Source organism: Procambarus clarkii, chromosome 42 (assembly GCF_040958095.1).
Source record: "Procambarus clarkii isolate CNS0578487 chromosome 42, FALCON_Pclarkii_2.0, whole genome shotgun sequence".
Lineage (NCBI taxonomy): Eukaryota > Metazoa > Arthropoda > Malacostraca > Decapoda > Cambaridae > Procambarus > Procambarus clarkii.
In genome coordinates, this window is record NC_091191.1 from 35,552,312 (window position 1) to 35,569,530 (window position 17,219).

Genomic DNA, 17,219 nt, shown 5'->3' on the forward strand with positions numbered 1-17,219 from the left:
CTCAGATGAGAGCAGAACAACTAAGCTCCGGCCACCCAATCTCACGCGGTTGCTCTGCTCCATGACGAGCTAGGTCTCCTCCCATTGGTTACATTAGGTTGCGTGACCTGTAAACTATCGTTGACAAACATGACATCGAGCCTCTACCAGACGCCATTTTGTTTGAATAAAAAGTTTATTAAAAATAGGTAAAACCAAATATCAACCACATAATATTGGTTCATGTATTTAACCTAAATAAGACATTCCCTAGCAGTTCTTGATGCTGGTTGAGGGTAAACATGGCTCTCAGATAAGTCTCTGTCAGCACCGTGGATTTGTGTATTCCATTAATTTATCCGTAGGGACTATATACCCGGAACGAATGTGTTGAGACAACACCGAGGAGTTGTAGTGCCACACCACGACGCGCTGAGACAATACCCAAGCCATGAGGGGTAGGCGGGGTAACAAGCCGCCATGAGTTAGGGGTTCAGTAATCAGGACTTGTAGCTGGACTTAATCAGTACCCAGGTTGTAAGATACCAGGACTCAAACACTATCACAACCATTCCCCAGGACGCACGGCGACTGTTCCACCGAACATCTCTGCCTAGTTCTTCACAACACTAAAGAAAAACCGAGATATTAGCAGCGCCATCAGTGCCGTAATATATATTGAGAATGCCGGTTTTTGTCATCATCTTTCATAGGTGGGAACTAGGCAGAATAATAAGAGCGAGCGATGAATCCTATTTCTGTATATCCGAATTGCATAACATTCATTCCCGGTACAACTGTTGTGTTATGAAAGGTACCTTGTTGGTAGAGGTCATTGCGAGGTTTAATTATGATGGTCTGGGAATTATTTTGCCTGCGGTGATGGTTTATTCTGCTGTGTTGTAAGGCTGAAAGAAGAGCCTTACAACATGTAAGGACGAGTGGGTTGGTATAAATGTTTCGTAATGTAACAGATAAGCTTTGCAATGCAATGTTCGAGGCTCGCAACGAAATAAATGGGCTTCTTAATACTATTTCCACTGGAATCGTTATAAAGGTTTGCGTTTCATTTTTAACTATAAAACAGAAAGCGTTTTTCGTCTCCACCTCAACGAAGGACGTAAACGAGCACAAGCAAAGGGGCTAATTCGCTAGAATTTAGCTGTCTACTTGGCTGAAGGGTTAAGAAGAGAGCCAGAATGTGGCAGAAATTGGCTACATATACCACAGCGAAAGGCGTTTACGAAATGCAGTAGGAAGTGACTATCCACCTCAACGGAACATGATGGATGATGGGATAGGAGGGAGAAGCCCTTCGTAAACCCCCCCCCATCCACCTAATTCCTTTTCTATCCTCCCTCCCGCGATGGGAAAGAACGATGCCCAATTTGGTGTTTCTCATGTCGCGCCCATTTTCACAAAATTGTCTTATGGACTTGCAGTAAAAGCCACATAACTGCCACTGTTCATTGTTGCTTTTGTCGTTGTTGTTGCTGCTGCTGTTTATCGCCGTCGTTGTCGCTGTCCACTCGCCGACACACTAAAGATAATGACAATAAAAACGTGAATCTGTAATAGACTACAAGTAGGTTTTCCAATATCGAATGTTAGCGAATGAGTTTATCGAAATATCCGCTTCATAAATTGTTGGTTGGATGTTACAGAATAGAGTTGATGTCTTATTTTTTTGCGTGTGGTCTTTTCAATGAACCATGGAAGTAATCTGTGGCATATAAATAGGTGTGTTCTCATTTCGTTCGATATATTTTATCCATGGCATTCGAATGAGTCTAAGATGATAAGGGTAGTTTATATGATAATGGTTATTATAATGTTGCTAAAAGTTGCAACTGTGTTCCTTTGTTTCAGTAATAATGCATGTTAGAGCTGGTTGGGTCTTGTTGGTTACTTCCTCTAATTGTTTGCTAATAACCATCGACGCTACCATTACCACAATCACCACCACCAACACCACCACCACCACCACTACCATCACCAGTCCCATTACATCCATCACAGACGCCACCACTACCAACATCACCACCACCACCACCACCACCAGTCCCATTACATCCATCACAGACGCCACCACTACCAACATCACCACCATCTAGGCCACAACTATCATCACCACCACCACCGCCTGCATCACCACTGCTTAAAACCAGAAGCCTCTTTCCTTAAGACCTGTTATCCTCTTGGTATTGTCTGCCCCAGGCCCCACATCCCTCCCTCTCCGCTGCTCTCACTCATTACCTCTTATACATTACTGTTTCATTTCATCATTTCAACATCTAGTTTAATCCAGTGAAAATGAAACCCAAATAACCAACTTCCATTCACCTGATGGACCACAAAAACATTCCAATTCAGAGTCCGTTAATCCGTAACGAGAGGCGGGAATTGCCGGCGTGAACGGGGCAGGCAAGCCAAGCTGCATCACCAGCAGACACACACACCAAGCTATGGCCCTCTCAATACCCTTCTCTGGCCTCTCTTCCCTTTCTTTATCATATATTTGTGAATAAGAAAACTGATTCTGGCGATTTGTGTTGTCTGCGCAGTTCCCTTTTTTATTTCTAGCGACCCCGACCAGCCTATGTTCATCCCGCACCCCAGACCATTCACTCTGTCAATTTGGGTGAAGCTATATCCAAGCGGCTGGCCTCGACCTTTGAACAGACAGACATTCTCTCTCTTACAGATATACATGTGATACTTCTCTCTTTACTGTCAATAGAGTCAATTTTGAGTTCCATGATACTTGCCCAGTAATTTAGGTGTTTTATCGTGTCCATACAATACTGTATATGTTGTCGGTGTTTCCTGTATTTTAGACACTTATGCTCTGAAAAGTGAAGTGAGCACCGAGCAGTAGACAATACTGGAAAGCAGAAGTGATTGGAATAGCAGGAACATTGTAATGGAATGTTTGGATTCGAAGTTTGTCATACTCTTTCCTACCATTTTTCTGGCTGATGCTTTATTTGCTATGTTAGGCTTTACATTAGGTCGTCTGAAATCATTATTCCCAGATACTTTACATGATTCCTCCTATGATGGCATCTGAAAATGTCTTGTACTCTGTATTTCGTTTACGTTTTACATTTTTACGAAATCCAATAGTATGATATTTAACAATTCTTAAAAATTTTAAATTTCATACTATTTTCCTCTACCCAGTCAAAGACTATTTATATCCACGTCAAGTTTTCCAATGTCTTCTGCAGCAGTGATATTCATGGTGACTTGTATATCATCCACAAAGAATGACACTCAGCTGTGACTTGTAGAATTGTTAACATCAATACTTTAAAAAGTGATTGGCCTCCATCCTCAGACAAACAGAGAGACAGTTGCGGTTTAGCCTGAAGCAACTTCTTATGGTGAACTGTGATTGTATAGCGAGTGACATAGGGCGTTTGCGGGTCGACCCCCCTTTTGTCCCTGTTTAAGTAGGATTGCTCCTATTACGCCAACCAAAGATTTAAATGAAGCCTGAAATGTGGGTGTGTGGGTCAATAGTGTGTTTATCAACAGATCTCGCAGCTGCCATCGGCGTTGAATTAGCGTCGAGAACATTGATTCAACGTTACTGAACATCGACAATGTCGATTCAACGTTGAATCAGCGTCGAGAACATTGATTCAACGTTATTGAACATCGACAATGTCGGTTCAACGTTGAATCAGCGTCGAGAACATTGATTCAACGTTATTGAACATCGACAATGTCGGTTCAACGTTGAATCAGCGTCGAGAACATTGATTCAACGTAATTGAACATCAATCTGGCGATTAAACCTTGAATCGGCGTCGAGAACATTGATTCAACATTATTGAATATCGATAATGTCGATTCAACATTGATACAATGTTATTAGAGCATGTTTAACCCACCAGGAGGGAGTATAAGGGAGGCATGAATGATGAGAAGGAGAGAGAATGGGAGGCAATGGGGGGCGGGGGAACTGGGAGCAATGGAGGGAAGGATGAAGGAGAATGTGAGAGAGGGAGGGAGAATGGAAGACGAGGAGAGGGGGGGGGGCGGGAGAAAGATGGAGACAGAGACTCGAACACCGACGGGTTGTACAGTTACCTATCGTATAAACGATATAGATTGGTAGTTTGTGAATGTGGGATGTGCTGTATGACTGGTGTATGACAGCTGTATGACTAACCTCCTCGTCACTTGCTGGTGGGTGTAAATGAGTTGTCAGTCCTTTATCTGATTTCATGATGTCTCGTCGTCAGTGTTCCATTACTATAATAGTAATATCCGGCTTCCAGTATTATGCAAATCACACCATTTGATAAACTCCAAGCACTGCCCCGATAGATCATCCCCCTCCCCCCCGCCATGCTCCCGAGGGATAACTCTATGTAATGTTTCTCCATATTTCAGGGCCATGTAGCCTGTGGGAACCGATCTGTGAGATTTATATTTATTTAATTTATATGAATTTATATAGAAATTATATTTACGTTAATTTGTATATTTCGATAGCAATTTGTATGATGTTAAGTGGACTGTATTTCTGCAATAATCTCACAAATCGATCCTCTACACATTAGGGGGGGGTTTATATTAAATTTATATATATGCAGCCAATCAAACTACAGTATTAGACTACATACATTGAAGAGGTTCCTTATCTTATTTGTACAGCAGGCCTTAGTCCACCAGGTATAACTAGGGTGTAGACACCAAATTATCCTCTTGAGGTAGCTTCCATCACCCAGTAACTGGTACACAAAGCATGCTTCCTCGTCTTGACCTGTCAAAAGGGCGCTAGCTAAGAAGACAGAATCCTAATATATAACAGCTATATCAGAGAAAACACTGTACATGGAACCATAAAGACCTAGGCTTAATTACCTTGTTTGAGTCGATCATTTGTGATCTAACCGGATCATCAAATATCTACTGACATTAATGGCCATAAATGAAAGATAAACGGGTTTCAGAAAGACACTTCCCTTGAGATTGATGACAGTGTGTTGATGATGACAGATCACTACTCTGATCTTCCATAACACTTCGTCCAAGAGAATTTATAGGAGCCGTAATTCGCTCCACGACTCTGTGGTTTTAAACAACAACAATGGCTGGCCACTCCCTCCTCACTGACGCTACTGGCCTACATTGTCCAGATGACAGTAAGTGATAGAAGGGTCACATTTACTCTATTTTAATTCTGATAATTAAGTTAATTTATATGAGATGTTTTTATGATGTTAAAGTCCAAAGACTAATGTATTTAAGAATAATTCCCACCATAATAGGTGGTGAATTTATAATAGTATGTGGTAATGATATCCCGTTTTCTATAGACGGAAATGCCACTACAAGTTACATTTTCTATGGGTTAACTTGTTTATACAACACAGCAATATTATCTGCCTGTATGATCTTATTAAATGGTGTCGGATTTTCCGACATAATTCCCCAGGGGGCTGCTCACAGGTCGAAGTCCAATATAGAACAGACGAACACCGATACTCCTCCTTCGGATTATTAGATTAATTTGATGTTAGTAGTTAGTAATCACACATTTGTGTGTCTGTTCGTACAGGATGGATATCCCGTACTAGAGTTGCAGGGGTTAGAAGTCTAATGCGATTTCATTTCCCTGTAACTCTTGAAAGGCTAAAATTCAAGCCTAATTACATAATATTTATTCCAGAATACTGAATGTGATCAAGTACTACAGTCAAGTATGATTCAGGGACTGCAGTGAGATCAATGACATTAGATATAACTTGAAGTTTGTTCAGGTAACTGGTCACTGATATATAAACACTGAGGCCCATGGAATACATCTTGATTAAATAATAAATGTATCAAATCAGTCATCAGATTTATTGGGGTTTAATTTAGTTAATTGATTCAGAAGATTGAATAGCTCATCATTAAAGTAAAGTATGGTTCTGAGACTGCAATGGGTTCAGTGACATTGGTCGCAGTGACTTGTAGCTGTTTAGGCTACTGTTCACTGATTTGCCACTGAGGCCTCATGAACTCATCTTCAGCTTTAAATGATGATACTAACATCAACCTCTGTTGGTATAGTCAGCTGTAATCTCCTTAGTATAATGCTACTGGAGAAATATAATCAGCTGACAAATTTAGATTTCTATTGGTATTGTTTATCTGCAGCCATAGGTCTCCTCAGGCTTGATACTGGGCCTGAGAGTAATTTACCTCCTGCAGAATTTAAAATTAACATGGTTATGCCCTGATATTTAGTAGGGCTACCAATGAATTGATGGTAGTAGTCTGTCCCCACAAGAAGAGCTATTTGGCATTTGATTTGCTCAAATTTACCTGCAGCTGCTTGATAATAGCTTTACAGGTCAGCATAATCAACTTGAGATTGTTGTGACAAATCTTCACATTTCTTGATCTGTCTTGTTAAGTGGCCTTTAAGACCTGCAAGGGTTCTTTTCATTCTCCCTGCATTATCCATACTGGCTAGTTGGTGAAGCCTTGTGGGGCTTGTACTTGGGCTGTTCATAAAGCTGAACAAGCTCTAATGGTAGCCTAGGGTAAATATCTGCACTCGCTAGGCTGTAATCCTACCTCTACTAGAGGTTAGCACTTAAAATTAATACACATTATATATATATACAATCATACACACTAATGATTTGAGTGATAAACCAGTGTCATGGAAGTACCTTTAGGTTAGCTCTTCTATATCACCCTAGGATGGTATAGACACTAATTAATCACTCAAAGGTGTAATGATCATAAGTAAATTATTATATATACACAACTCAACTCGAGTTGATAAAAATTACACCCAAAATAGGGTCTGGACCATTCATTAATGGTGCTAGGTTGTTTAATATAGTACAACTAGACTATGGTAATGGGACTAGGATGAACAATAAATAGTTCAACTAGTCAATGGTAATATCCTACCCTGTTGTGGTTGGCAATTAGTAAATATTATATTGAGATCACTAGTGCAATATATATTAAATAATTCTCTATTTTGGAGAAATAATATACACAATTATTGATAATGGCCTCTTAATTGCCTCTATAAAACTTCTAATATTATCAAGAAGTATTAAATATTATTAGTGACCTCGCGAAATAAACTCAACAAAATTCGTAGATAATCTCTCGCGAAATTTAACACCACAAAATCCGTGAACAATCTCGCAAAGACACAGCCACTAATTTGGCTGGCTTCAATATTAGCGCTGTCATTTCACAGAATAACACGCCACCAAATTTGTGGGTGACCATATGAAACCGCTGATGAGGCTGAAATGAACTGAGGGGGGCTCCTGAGCTCGCACGAGGCAACACCGCCGTCTTTGACTGCTGGCTTTGTATAAATCACACTGCACTAGTATATTTAATGAATCCACTGGTTAACTGGTTCATCCGATACTAAGATGACCATATAATCTGTCATCCAACTCGAAGATGACCAATAATGTGGGTTCATAGGACCAATAAACTGTCATCCGTTTCGAAGATGACCAAATAATGTGGGAACCGACCTGTGAGATTTATATTTATTTAATTTATATGAATTTATATAGAATTTATATATACGTTAATTTGTATACTTCGATAGCAATTTGTATGATGTTAAGTGGACTGTATTTCTGCAATAATCTCACAAATCGATCCTCTACACATTAGGGGGGGGGTTATATTGAATTTATTTATATGCAGCCAATCAAACTACAGTATTAGACTACATACATTGAAGAGGTTCTTTATCTTATTTGTACAGCAGGCCTTAGTCCACCAGGTATAACTAGGGTGTACACACCAAATTATCCTCTTTGAGGTAGCTTCCATCACCCAGTAACTGGTACACAAAGCATGCTTCCTCGTCTTGACCTGTCAAAAGGGCGCTAGCTAAGAAGACAGAATCCTAATATATGACACTTATATCAGAGAAAACACTGTACATGGAACCATAAAGACCTAGGCTTAATTACCTTGTTTGAGTTGATCATTTGTGATCTAATCGGCTCACCCAATATCTACTGACATTAATGGCCATAAATGAAAGATAAACGGGTTTCGGAAAGACACTTCCCTTGAGATTGATGACAGCGTGTTGATGATGGCAGATCACTACTCTGATCTTCCATAACACTTCGTCCAAGAGAATTTATAGGAGCCGTAATTCGCTCCACGACTCTGTGGTCTTAAACAACAACAATGGCTGACCACTCCCTCCTCACTGACGCTACTGGTCTACATTGTCCAGATGACGGTAAGTGATAGAAGGGTCACATTTACTCTATTTTAATTCTGATAATTAAGTTAATTTATATGAGATGTTTTTATGATGGTAAAGTCCAAAGACTAATGTATTTAAGAATAATTCCCACCATAATAGGTGGTGAATTTATAATAGTATGTGGTAATGATATTCCGTTTTCTATAGACGGAAATTCCACTACAAGTTACATTTTCTATGGGTTAACTTGTTTATACAACACAGCAGTATTATCTGTCTGTATGATATTATTAAATGGTGTCGGATTCTCTGACATAGAACCTCTGTCAAACTATCTTGTGTTCATAATGCGTTCATATTTGTTACGTTACACGTTATGACGTCACGGGATGTTCCATTCTCACCGTTGCTCTAGTAAATGTACATACGTACACAGGCAGAGACGCAGAGAAACGGTCAGAAACACAGAGAAACACAGACGCAGAGAAACCCAGACACAGAGAAACAGTCATAGATGCAGAGAAACCGAGACGCAGGGAATCAGAGCTGCAGAAACAACTGTCAGACACAGAGACACCGGCAGAGGTTCTCGTGGAAAGAGAGAACTGGCATAGAGAAACCCACAGATGTCTCCGGAAGCAGCTATATGGACGAAAGAAGGCCAACTTAGACAGTTTCTTATGACTCGGTCAAACTGTCACATGACACAAATAAAAGAGAGAAAAATAAGTGGAAAAAGGCTAAACTTTGCTCGACAATGTTTAGTCTCAATCGCCCAGGGACTGCACAGGTTTTTACTTTTTGTTTTTGTGTCTGCTTCGTTACAAAGAGGTCAAAGGTCTGGTTAGCGAGTGGCTCATCAGGTACATTGAAGTCTGCTGCAAAATCCGGCCTTTTAAACTTTGTATTTTCACTGTGAAAGTTTTCAGCATAAGGTTTAGAAAAGCATTCAGAACACGTATATATAGAAACACATACACACACCCATACACACACACGCACGCACGCACGCACGCACGCGCGCGCACACACACACACACGCACTGGATGTGGCAACAAGAAACTTTATAAGTCAACACGTCAAGGGACCGACAAGAACGAGAGGAGGGGATGAACCAGCCTTGCTTGATCTGACATTTACCCTAAATGAGTCAGATATAAGGGAAGTTAAGTTGGAAGCCCCCTTAGGAATGAGTGATCATAGTGTATTGAGCTTTGAGTACCTGGTCGAGCTAGGAATTATCACCCCCAAAAAAGAACTGGGAAAGAAAGGGCTGGCGTACCGAAAGGGAAACTATGAGGAGATGAATAAATTCCTATGGGATATACATTGGGACATAGAACTCGGAACCAAGTTCGTACAAGACATGATGGACTATGTAACCCAAAAATGTCAGGAGGCTGTAAGCAGGTTTGTCCCAGCCCAACAGGAAAAAACAGAGAAGGAAAGGAAGAATCCGTGGTTTAATAGGGAATGTATGAAAGCAAAGGAGCTGAACAAAAGGGCATGGAGGAACTTACGTAATAACAGAACACCAGATAGTAGAGAGAGATACCAGAGAACCAGGAACGAGTATGTTAGTGTGAGAAGAGCAGCTGAGAAAAGGTATGAAAATGATATAGCTAATAAAGCCAAGACCGAACCAAAGCTACTACACAGTCACATCAGGAGGAAGACAACAGTGAAGGAACAGGTGATGAAACTTAGGGTGGGCGAGGACAGGTACACAGAGAATGACAAAGAGGTGTGTGAAGAACTCAACAAAAGGTTCCAGGAGGTCTTTACAATAGAACAGGGAGAAGTCACGGCGCTAGGAGAGGTGGCAGCAAACCAGGTGACCTTGGAAAGGTTCGAAATTACAAGAGATGAGGTCAAGAAGCACCTATTGGAGCTGGATGTGAGAAAAGCTGTTGGGCCGGATGGAATCTCACCATGGGTATTGAAAGAGTGTGCAGGAGCACTTTGCTTGCCACTCTCCATAGTGTATAGTAGGTCACTGGAAAGGGGAGACCTACCAGAAATATGGAGGACTGCTAATGTAGTACCAATATTTAAAAAGGGTGACAGACAAGAGGCACTGAACTACAGGCCAGTGTCCTTAACTTGTATACCATGCAAGGTGATGGAGAAGATTGTGAGAAAAAACCTAGTAACACATCTGGAGAGAAGAGACTTCGTGACAACCCATCAACATGGGTTCAGGGAGGGTAAATCTTGCCTTACAGGCTTGATAGAATTCTATGATCAGGTGACGAAGATTAAGCAAGAAAGAGAAGGATGGGCGGACTGCATTTTTTTGGATTGTCGGAAAGCCTTTGACACAGTACCCCATAAAAGGTTGATGCATAAGCTGGAGAAACAGGCAGGAGTAACTGGTAGGGCGCTCCAGTGGATAAGGGAGTACCTAAGCAATAGGAAGCAGAGAGTTATAGTGAGGGGTGAGACCTCAGAATGACGTGAAGTCACCAGTGGAGTCCCACAGGGCTCTGTACTTGGACCTATCCTGTTTCTGATATACGTAAATGATCTCCCAGAGGGTATAGACTCATTCCTCTCAATGTTTGCTGACGACGCCAAAATTATGAGAAGGATTAAGACAGAGGAGGACAGCTTGAGGCTTCAAGAAGACCTGGACAAGCTGCAGGAATGGTCGAACAAATGGATGTTAGAGTTTAACCCAAGCAAATGTAATGTAATGAAGATAGGGGTAGGAAGCAGGAGACCAGATAAAAGGTATCACTTGGGAGATGAAATACTTCAAGAGTCAGAGAGAGAGAAAGACCTGGGGGTTGATATCACGCCAGACCTGTCCCCTGAAGTTCATATCAAGAGGATAACATCAGCAGCATATGCCAGGTTGGCTAACATAAGAACGGCCTTTAGAAACTTGTGTAAGGAATCTTTCAGAACATTATATACCACATATGTCAGACCAATCCTGGAGTATGCGGCTCCAGCATGGAGTCCATATCTAGTCAAGCATAATACTAAACTGGAAAAGGTTCAAAGGTTTGCCACTAGACTAGTACCCGAGCTGAGAGATATGAGCTACGAGGAGAGACTACGGGAATTGAACCTCCCTTCGTTGGAAGACAGAAGAGATAGGGGGAACATGATCACCACATTCAAGATTCTCAAGGGAATCGACAGGGTTGATAAAGACAGGCTATTTAACACAAGGGGCACACGCACTAGGGGACACAGGTGGAAACTGAGTGCCCAAATGAGCCACAGAGCTATTAGAAAGAACTTTTTTAGTGTCAGAGTGGTTGACAAATGGAATGCATTAGGAAGCAATGTGGTGGAGGCTGACTCCATACACAGTTTCAAGTGTAGATATGATAGAGCCCAATAGGCTCAGGAACCTGTACACCTGTTGATTGACGGTTGAGAGGCGGGACCAAAGAGCCAGAGCTCATCCCCCGCAAGCACAACTAGGTGAGTACAACTAGGTGAGTACACACACACACAGTCTGGTCTGGAAGCTGGGCGGGGGTCTGATAGCTGAGCGTACAGCGCGCAGGACTCGTAATTTTGTAACCCGGGTTCGATTCCCGGACCAGGTAGAAACAAATCGGCAAAGTTTTTCACCCTGATACTCCTGTTACCTAGCAGTAAATAGGTACCTGGGAGTTAGTCAGTTGTCACGGGCTGCTTCACTCTGAGTCGTTCAGAGTGAAGACTAGGTCGAGTCTCGTTGGTTCGTCATTTCCTCTCATCCTTGTGGGTTCTCTGACATGCTTGGTTAAAAAAAATTTAGTCACCACCTCCAATAGTTTGGCTCTCCACATATCCTCACCTCCTTGCTGTTCCTTGTTCTCCCAGTCAATCCTTCCATGATTGAAGTCCCTCATGATGAGCAGGTGGGACCCATTTCTACTGGCAGCAGAGGCTGCCCTCTCAATTATAGTGTTAACTGCCATGTTGTAGTTTGTTGTGTGTGTGTGTCTTGCACACACACACACACACACACACTCTCAACCTCAAGGGAAATGTCCGGCTCATGTGGGAACTAGTTTTCTGACACCCAAGTGTGAAAAACACTGAGCCCTACAATGAGACAACTCTCCTCCCCTTCTCTCACCCCACCCTCTCCTACCATAGCACCAACAGTACACCCACAGCCTCCCACCAATAGGGCCCTCCCCAGCAAACACAAATCATCTACACAACGTTCGCCTATCTCTTCCCATAGGTGTGGGAATGATTTGCATTGAGAATGGTGCAGGAGAGCCTTTGAGAAACTTTTACTCAAAAAATCCAAACACAAAGGTTTAATTATAAATTGTTTTTCTACAATTATTTTCTTCCAAATGTAAAACAAATAGTTTTTACATGTTTAAATATAAAATTTATGGTGTTTTTTTGTAAAATTCATTAATAAATTGTGAATGATATATATTGGCTGAGTGAAACCTTTAAAATCCATTTAGTTATAATTTGAACAGAAAAAAGTATTTTTCCAAATTTTCTAAAAATTGCTCTTTTTAACACAATTTGACTCCTTATACATTCCACTAAACACTATATCATGTTTAAATATATAATTTATGTATTATTCTCTAAAATAATTTATATAAATTATATAAGTTGCTGGAAAGTGGTGTTAAAGATTCTGAAAACATTTTGTTGTGTTAATATGTTCTTTTTAACTATGTCTCAAGTTCACAGTTTATCAAACAAGAATATTAACATTCGTCAACTCTTAAAATCTTATATGTTATCTTGCTGGTGCAAAAAAGGGTGAATCTTTAGGAACAGCTATAGTATCTATATATCACAAATGGTGTTTTCCCTAACTCAAACAATGTAGGGTTTATTATTCTACACATATTTCTAATGACTCTTAGATGTTTACATTCTCTGAAGTATAATTGTGAAGGCTGTGTCCATCACTCTCAACACAGATTCTTAAACTCGTCTCTGCAGGTTCAACTATATAATTAGTTTCCATTTTGAATCTCCATGGACATTTGTATCCAAAATGAAACCAATGTGGTTTCCTTCAGCGCCTTCAGCCAGCACATTTGCTCATTCATTTCCACAGATTCCAACAAGGTAGGGGATTTACAGAAATTTGTATATTCATATTGTTATATATTAAAAATATGAATGCAGTTCAATATGATAAGACAAATACATGAGTTTATGATAAATTCGTTTTCTGTGATATACCATTGATATGCTCTTTTTTTCTTTAAACGGCAGACTAAACTAAAGTGCTCACATCAACAGATTTGATGTATAAATGGTCAACGCTCAACAGAGTTAGTATAAATGTATTAGTATAAATCTTACTTGTCTCATTGTTAATTCACATTCAATGTCAACTTGTGGTTGCATTGTACAAGGCCAACACAGATGATCGAAGGAAACTAACTCTGCTCTAGTTCCATGAAGTTGCTATTTGGTCTTTACTCAATGCATTGTACATGCATTGTACAAGGCCAACACAGATGATCGAAGGAAACTAACTCTGCTCTAGTTCCATGAAGTTGCTATTTGGTCTTTATTGAAATTTGACAAGGCAGAGTGGCCTGCAACAACTACACCATCTCCACATCTAGTTCATGCTCCAGACATAAATCATGACACTGGTCCTGTGTATCCTCCTGCTGACCCGTCAACACCTGGCCCGTCGGGTGTGAGGCGCCCTCTCTTCACGTCTACACCTAGTGCTGAAGCTGAATCTGATGAAGATAATTCATATTCCACATTAGTGTTTGAAAACAATAGTGAGAGCGACGATTCAGACAGTAGTTTATTGCCAACCCAGAGACAACAGCGACGTGTTGTTATAGCAGAGACTCGCCTGAACTATAAATTGAAACATGAGCTGGTAAAAATCCCCAAACGTCGCAGGTGTGAAGTGTGTTCAAAGTCGGGTATCAGGAAGGAAACTGGTATAGCGTGCAAGACATGCGATGTTCCACTTTGCGTCATACCTTGTAATTACACCACTTATCACAGGAAAAGGGTGTATTGGGTGGACAAGAAATAACCACCTACATCAGCTTCACTCCACCTAGGAACATCTGTTGAGCAACTTCAGGAATCAGTACCTGAAGGAGGTAGAGTGGAGATAAAATGCTCAACTTATTTTACTACAATCGTCTTTGCTTTGGTAAGTACACATAATTGTCTTAGATTGTTTCAGTATTGTAGTCTATTTTCTTAGGAATATTTTGATACCTAAATGAGAACTGTAGCACGAAAACTAAAGTAAGTATACATGAAACAAGAGAAACTTTTTTTGTGGGTGTTGCGGGTGTGAGTTGGAGTGTCAAGAGCGGGTTCCGGTTGTGTGTTTTCCGTCATCTCTACAGCTGTGAATTCCAAGGAATTGTATTTGATATGCATATGTCTGTGTAGGGAATTTTATTCCGAACACTATACAAAAAAAAACGGTGTGAAACAAGTATAAACTTGAAAAACATGAGCAAAGTAAAAACTTTTGACGCTCACGGGTACAAACACGCGTAAGATTTTATTCGCCGCAAATTTATTTGACGCTGTGTTGGCCAACTCTACCCATGTTCTTATAGAACTTTCTATTGCGAACACATTGCTATAAAAATGAAATACGTAGCTTCAGAAATAATGTCAGGACAGTTAAATAAGTATAAACATTCAAAGCACTGCATCCCAACAGTGTCGTCCCTGCTGAAATCACGGCTAACGCTTCGCCCAGTTCCCACACTCGTGCGGGTCACCCGATACCATAATTAGACATTGATAGGCATATGTCTGGGTGGGGAATTTTATTGCGAGTTCAGTGATATCAAAATGAGCGCTGTAGGATGACTGTGAGGCTGGCAACAAACGAAAGAGTATGAACATTTACTTCCTGTTTGGGTGTCACGGCGAGTCATCTTCGTGTTTATTTACTTCGTGGTGGGATACCAAATGCTTCGGTGACATTTTATGCATATGATCTTGTAGAGAATTTTATTGCCAACGCATTGATACCAAAATGAAAAACGTAGCTTGAGAATTGAGGTTAGGAGCGTGAAAAGATTATAAACTTTTTTGTGTTTACGCTTGAGCGCCCAGAACGCCGCGCGCACAACCCGCTTGGTTTTCCAGCTAGTGCCGCGCGCACTAAAGTGTTAAGCAACTGACATATGTGGAGAGCTAGTATCAAAATTTATATGTTTGTCCTGCACACCGCCCCCCATCCAGTGGGCAGCGGTGGATAGGTTAGGTGGATAGGGGGTTAGGTTGGTAGGTTACATTGAGTTAATTAGGTAGTACTTAGTGTTTATCTGTTATAGATAGGAGCTGCCTGGTATGGGCCAATAGGCCTTCTGCAGTTACCTTTGTTTTTATGTTTTTGCCCTGTAACCTAAATGGTTAGAGAGGCACATATATGGGCTTAGGGACTGAACCCCACACTACATTTAGCTAAGCTGGTTACAATCTTGATGATATAGTTACAAAATTCTGTATAAGTCGTCACATTATCAATGGGTTCGAGATCAACCACAATTTCCTGAATAGATATAACAAAGGGGATATTAATAGGGTATTAAAATTGTCAACACAAGATAGAACACGAAACAATGGGTATAAATTGGATAAGTTTAGATTTAGGAAAGACTTGGGTAAATACAGGGTCAGTAACAGGGTTGTTGATTTGTGGAATTTTTCTTAACTTATAAATTTATCTTTATTTATCTTAAACTGGTTGGGAGAGGTACAGTTTTTAACATAATTGGGAAGGTCATTCCACATTCGAGGTCTCTTGATTTGTAAAGCATTTCTAGTTTGACTAAGTCGTACTCTTGGAATATCAAATAGGTATTTGTTTCTGGTGTGGTGCTCATGGGATCTGTTACAACCTTCTAGGAAGCTTTTAAGGTCAGGATTGACATTACAGTGCAGCGTTTTATATATATAAAATACACATGAGAGTATGTGCAGGGACTTAATATCTAACATATTCAGAGATTTGAGTAAGGGGTCCATATATACTGCCCGGTTGCCTGAAATGCTATATGCCTACTATAGTGGCTTTAGGTATTGTATGCACTAGCTCTATCTATAAATCCAACATTATGTTTGTAAATCAACTATGTATGTACTTTCCTGAATAAAATTGACTTTACTGTACACTTATATTCTCTGTGGATTTGTTACCCCTATCGTTTGGGAGAAAAAAAATGACTAATACGTTCGGCGAATGACTTTGACTTTGACTTCGTTCATGTCATCGTATTTTCCGTAATATATAAAGGTTATGACAATGCAATTATATTATTGTGTGCAAATAAGTTTGAAATTTCATGTACCCTAAAAATATTAAAATAAAGAATAAGAATAATTAAATAATTGTTGTAGTAAATTGTCACACGTTCATCATACGCAAACGAACACACAGTTTGGAGCGTCAGTACAAGACCGCCGCCATTTTAAAACACGGCTTCGAATGTAAGTAATGTTTTTCTCGTACTAACACTGTGTTATACAATAGATTTGGTCTTGAATTCACAAATTTAGTTGTTACATCTGACAGAGTATGTTAGACGGTGTAATGCTGGTCCATGTTAACGTATTTGTGGGCTTGGTTGGTTTAAATGTGGAGGCGAGGCCTGGCAGTGCTGGTGTATGTGGAGGCGAGGCGAGGCCTGGCAGTGCTGGTGTATGTGGAGGCGAGGCCTGGCTGTGCTGGTGAGTATGTGGAGGCGAGGCCTGGCAGTGCTGGTGTATGTGGAGGCGAGGCCTGGCAGTGCTGGTGTATGTGGAGGCGAGGCCTGGCTGTGCTAGTGTGTATGTGGAGGCGAGGCCTGGCTGTGCTAGTGTGTATGTGGAGGCGAGGCCTGGCTGTGCTAGTGTGTATGTGGAGGCGAGGCCTGGCTGTGCTAGTGTGTATGTGGAGGCGAGGCCTAGCTGTGCTGGTGTATGTGGAGGCGAGGCCTGGCTGTGCTAGTGTGTATGTGGAGGCGAGGCCTGGCTGTGCTAGTGTGTATGTGGAGGCGAGGCCTGGCTGTGCTGGTGTATGTGGAGGCGAGGCCTGGCTGT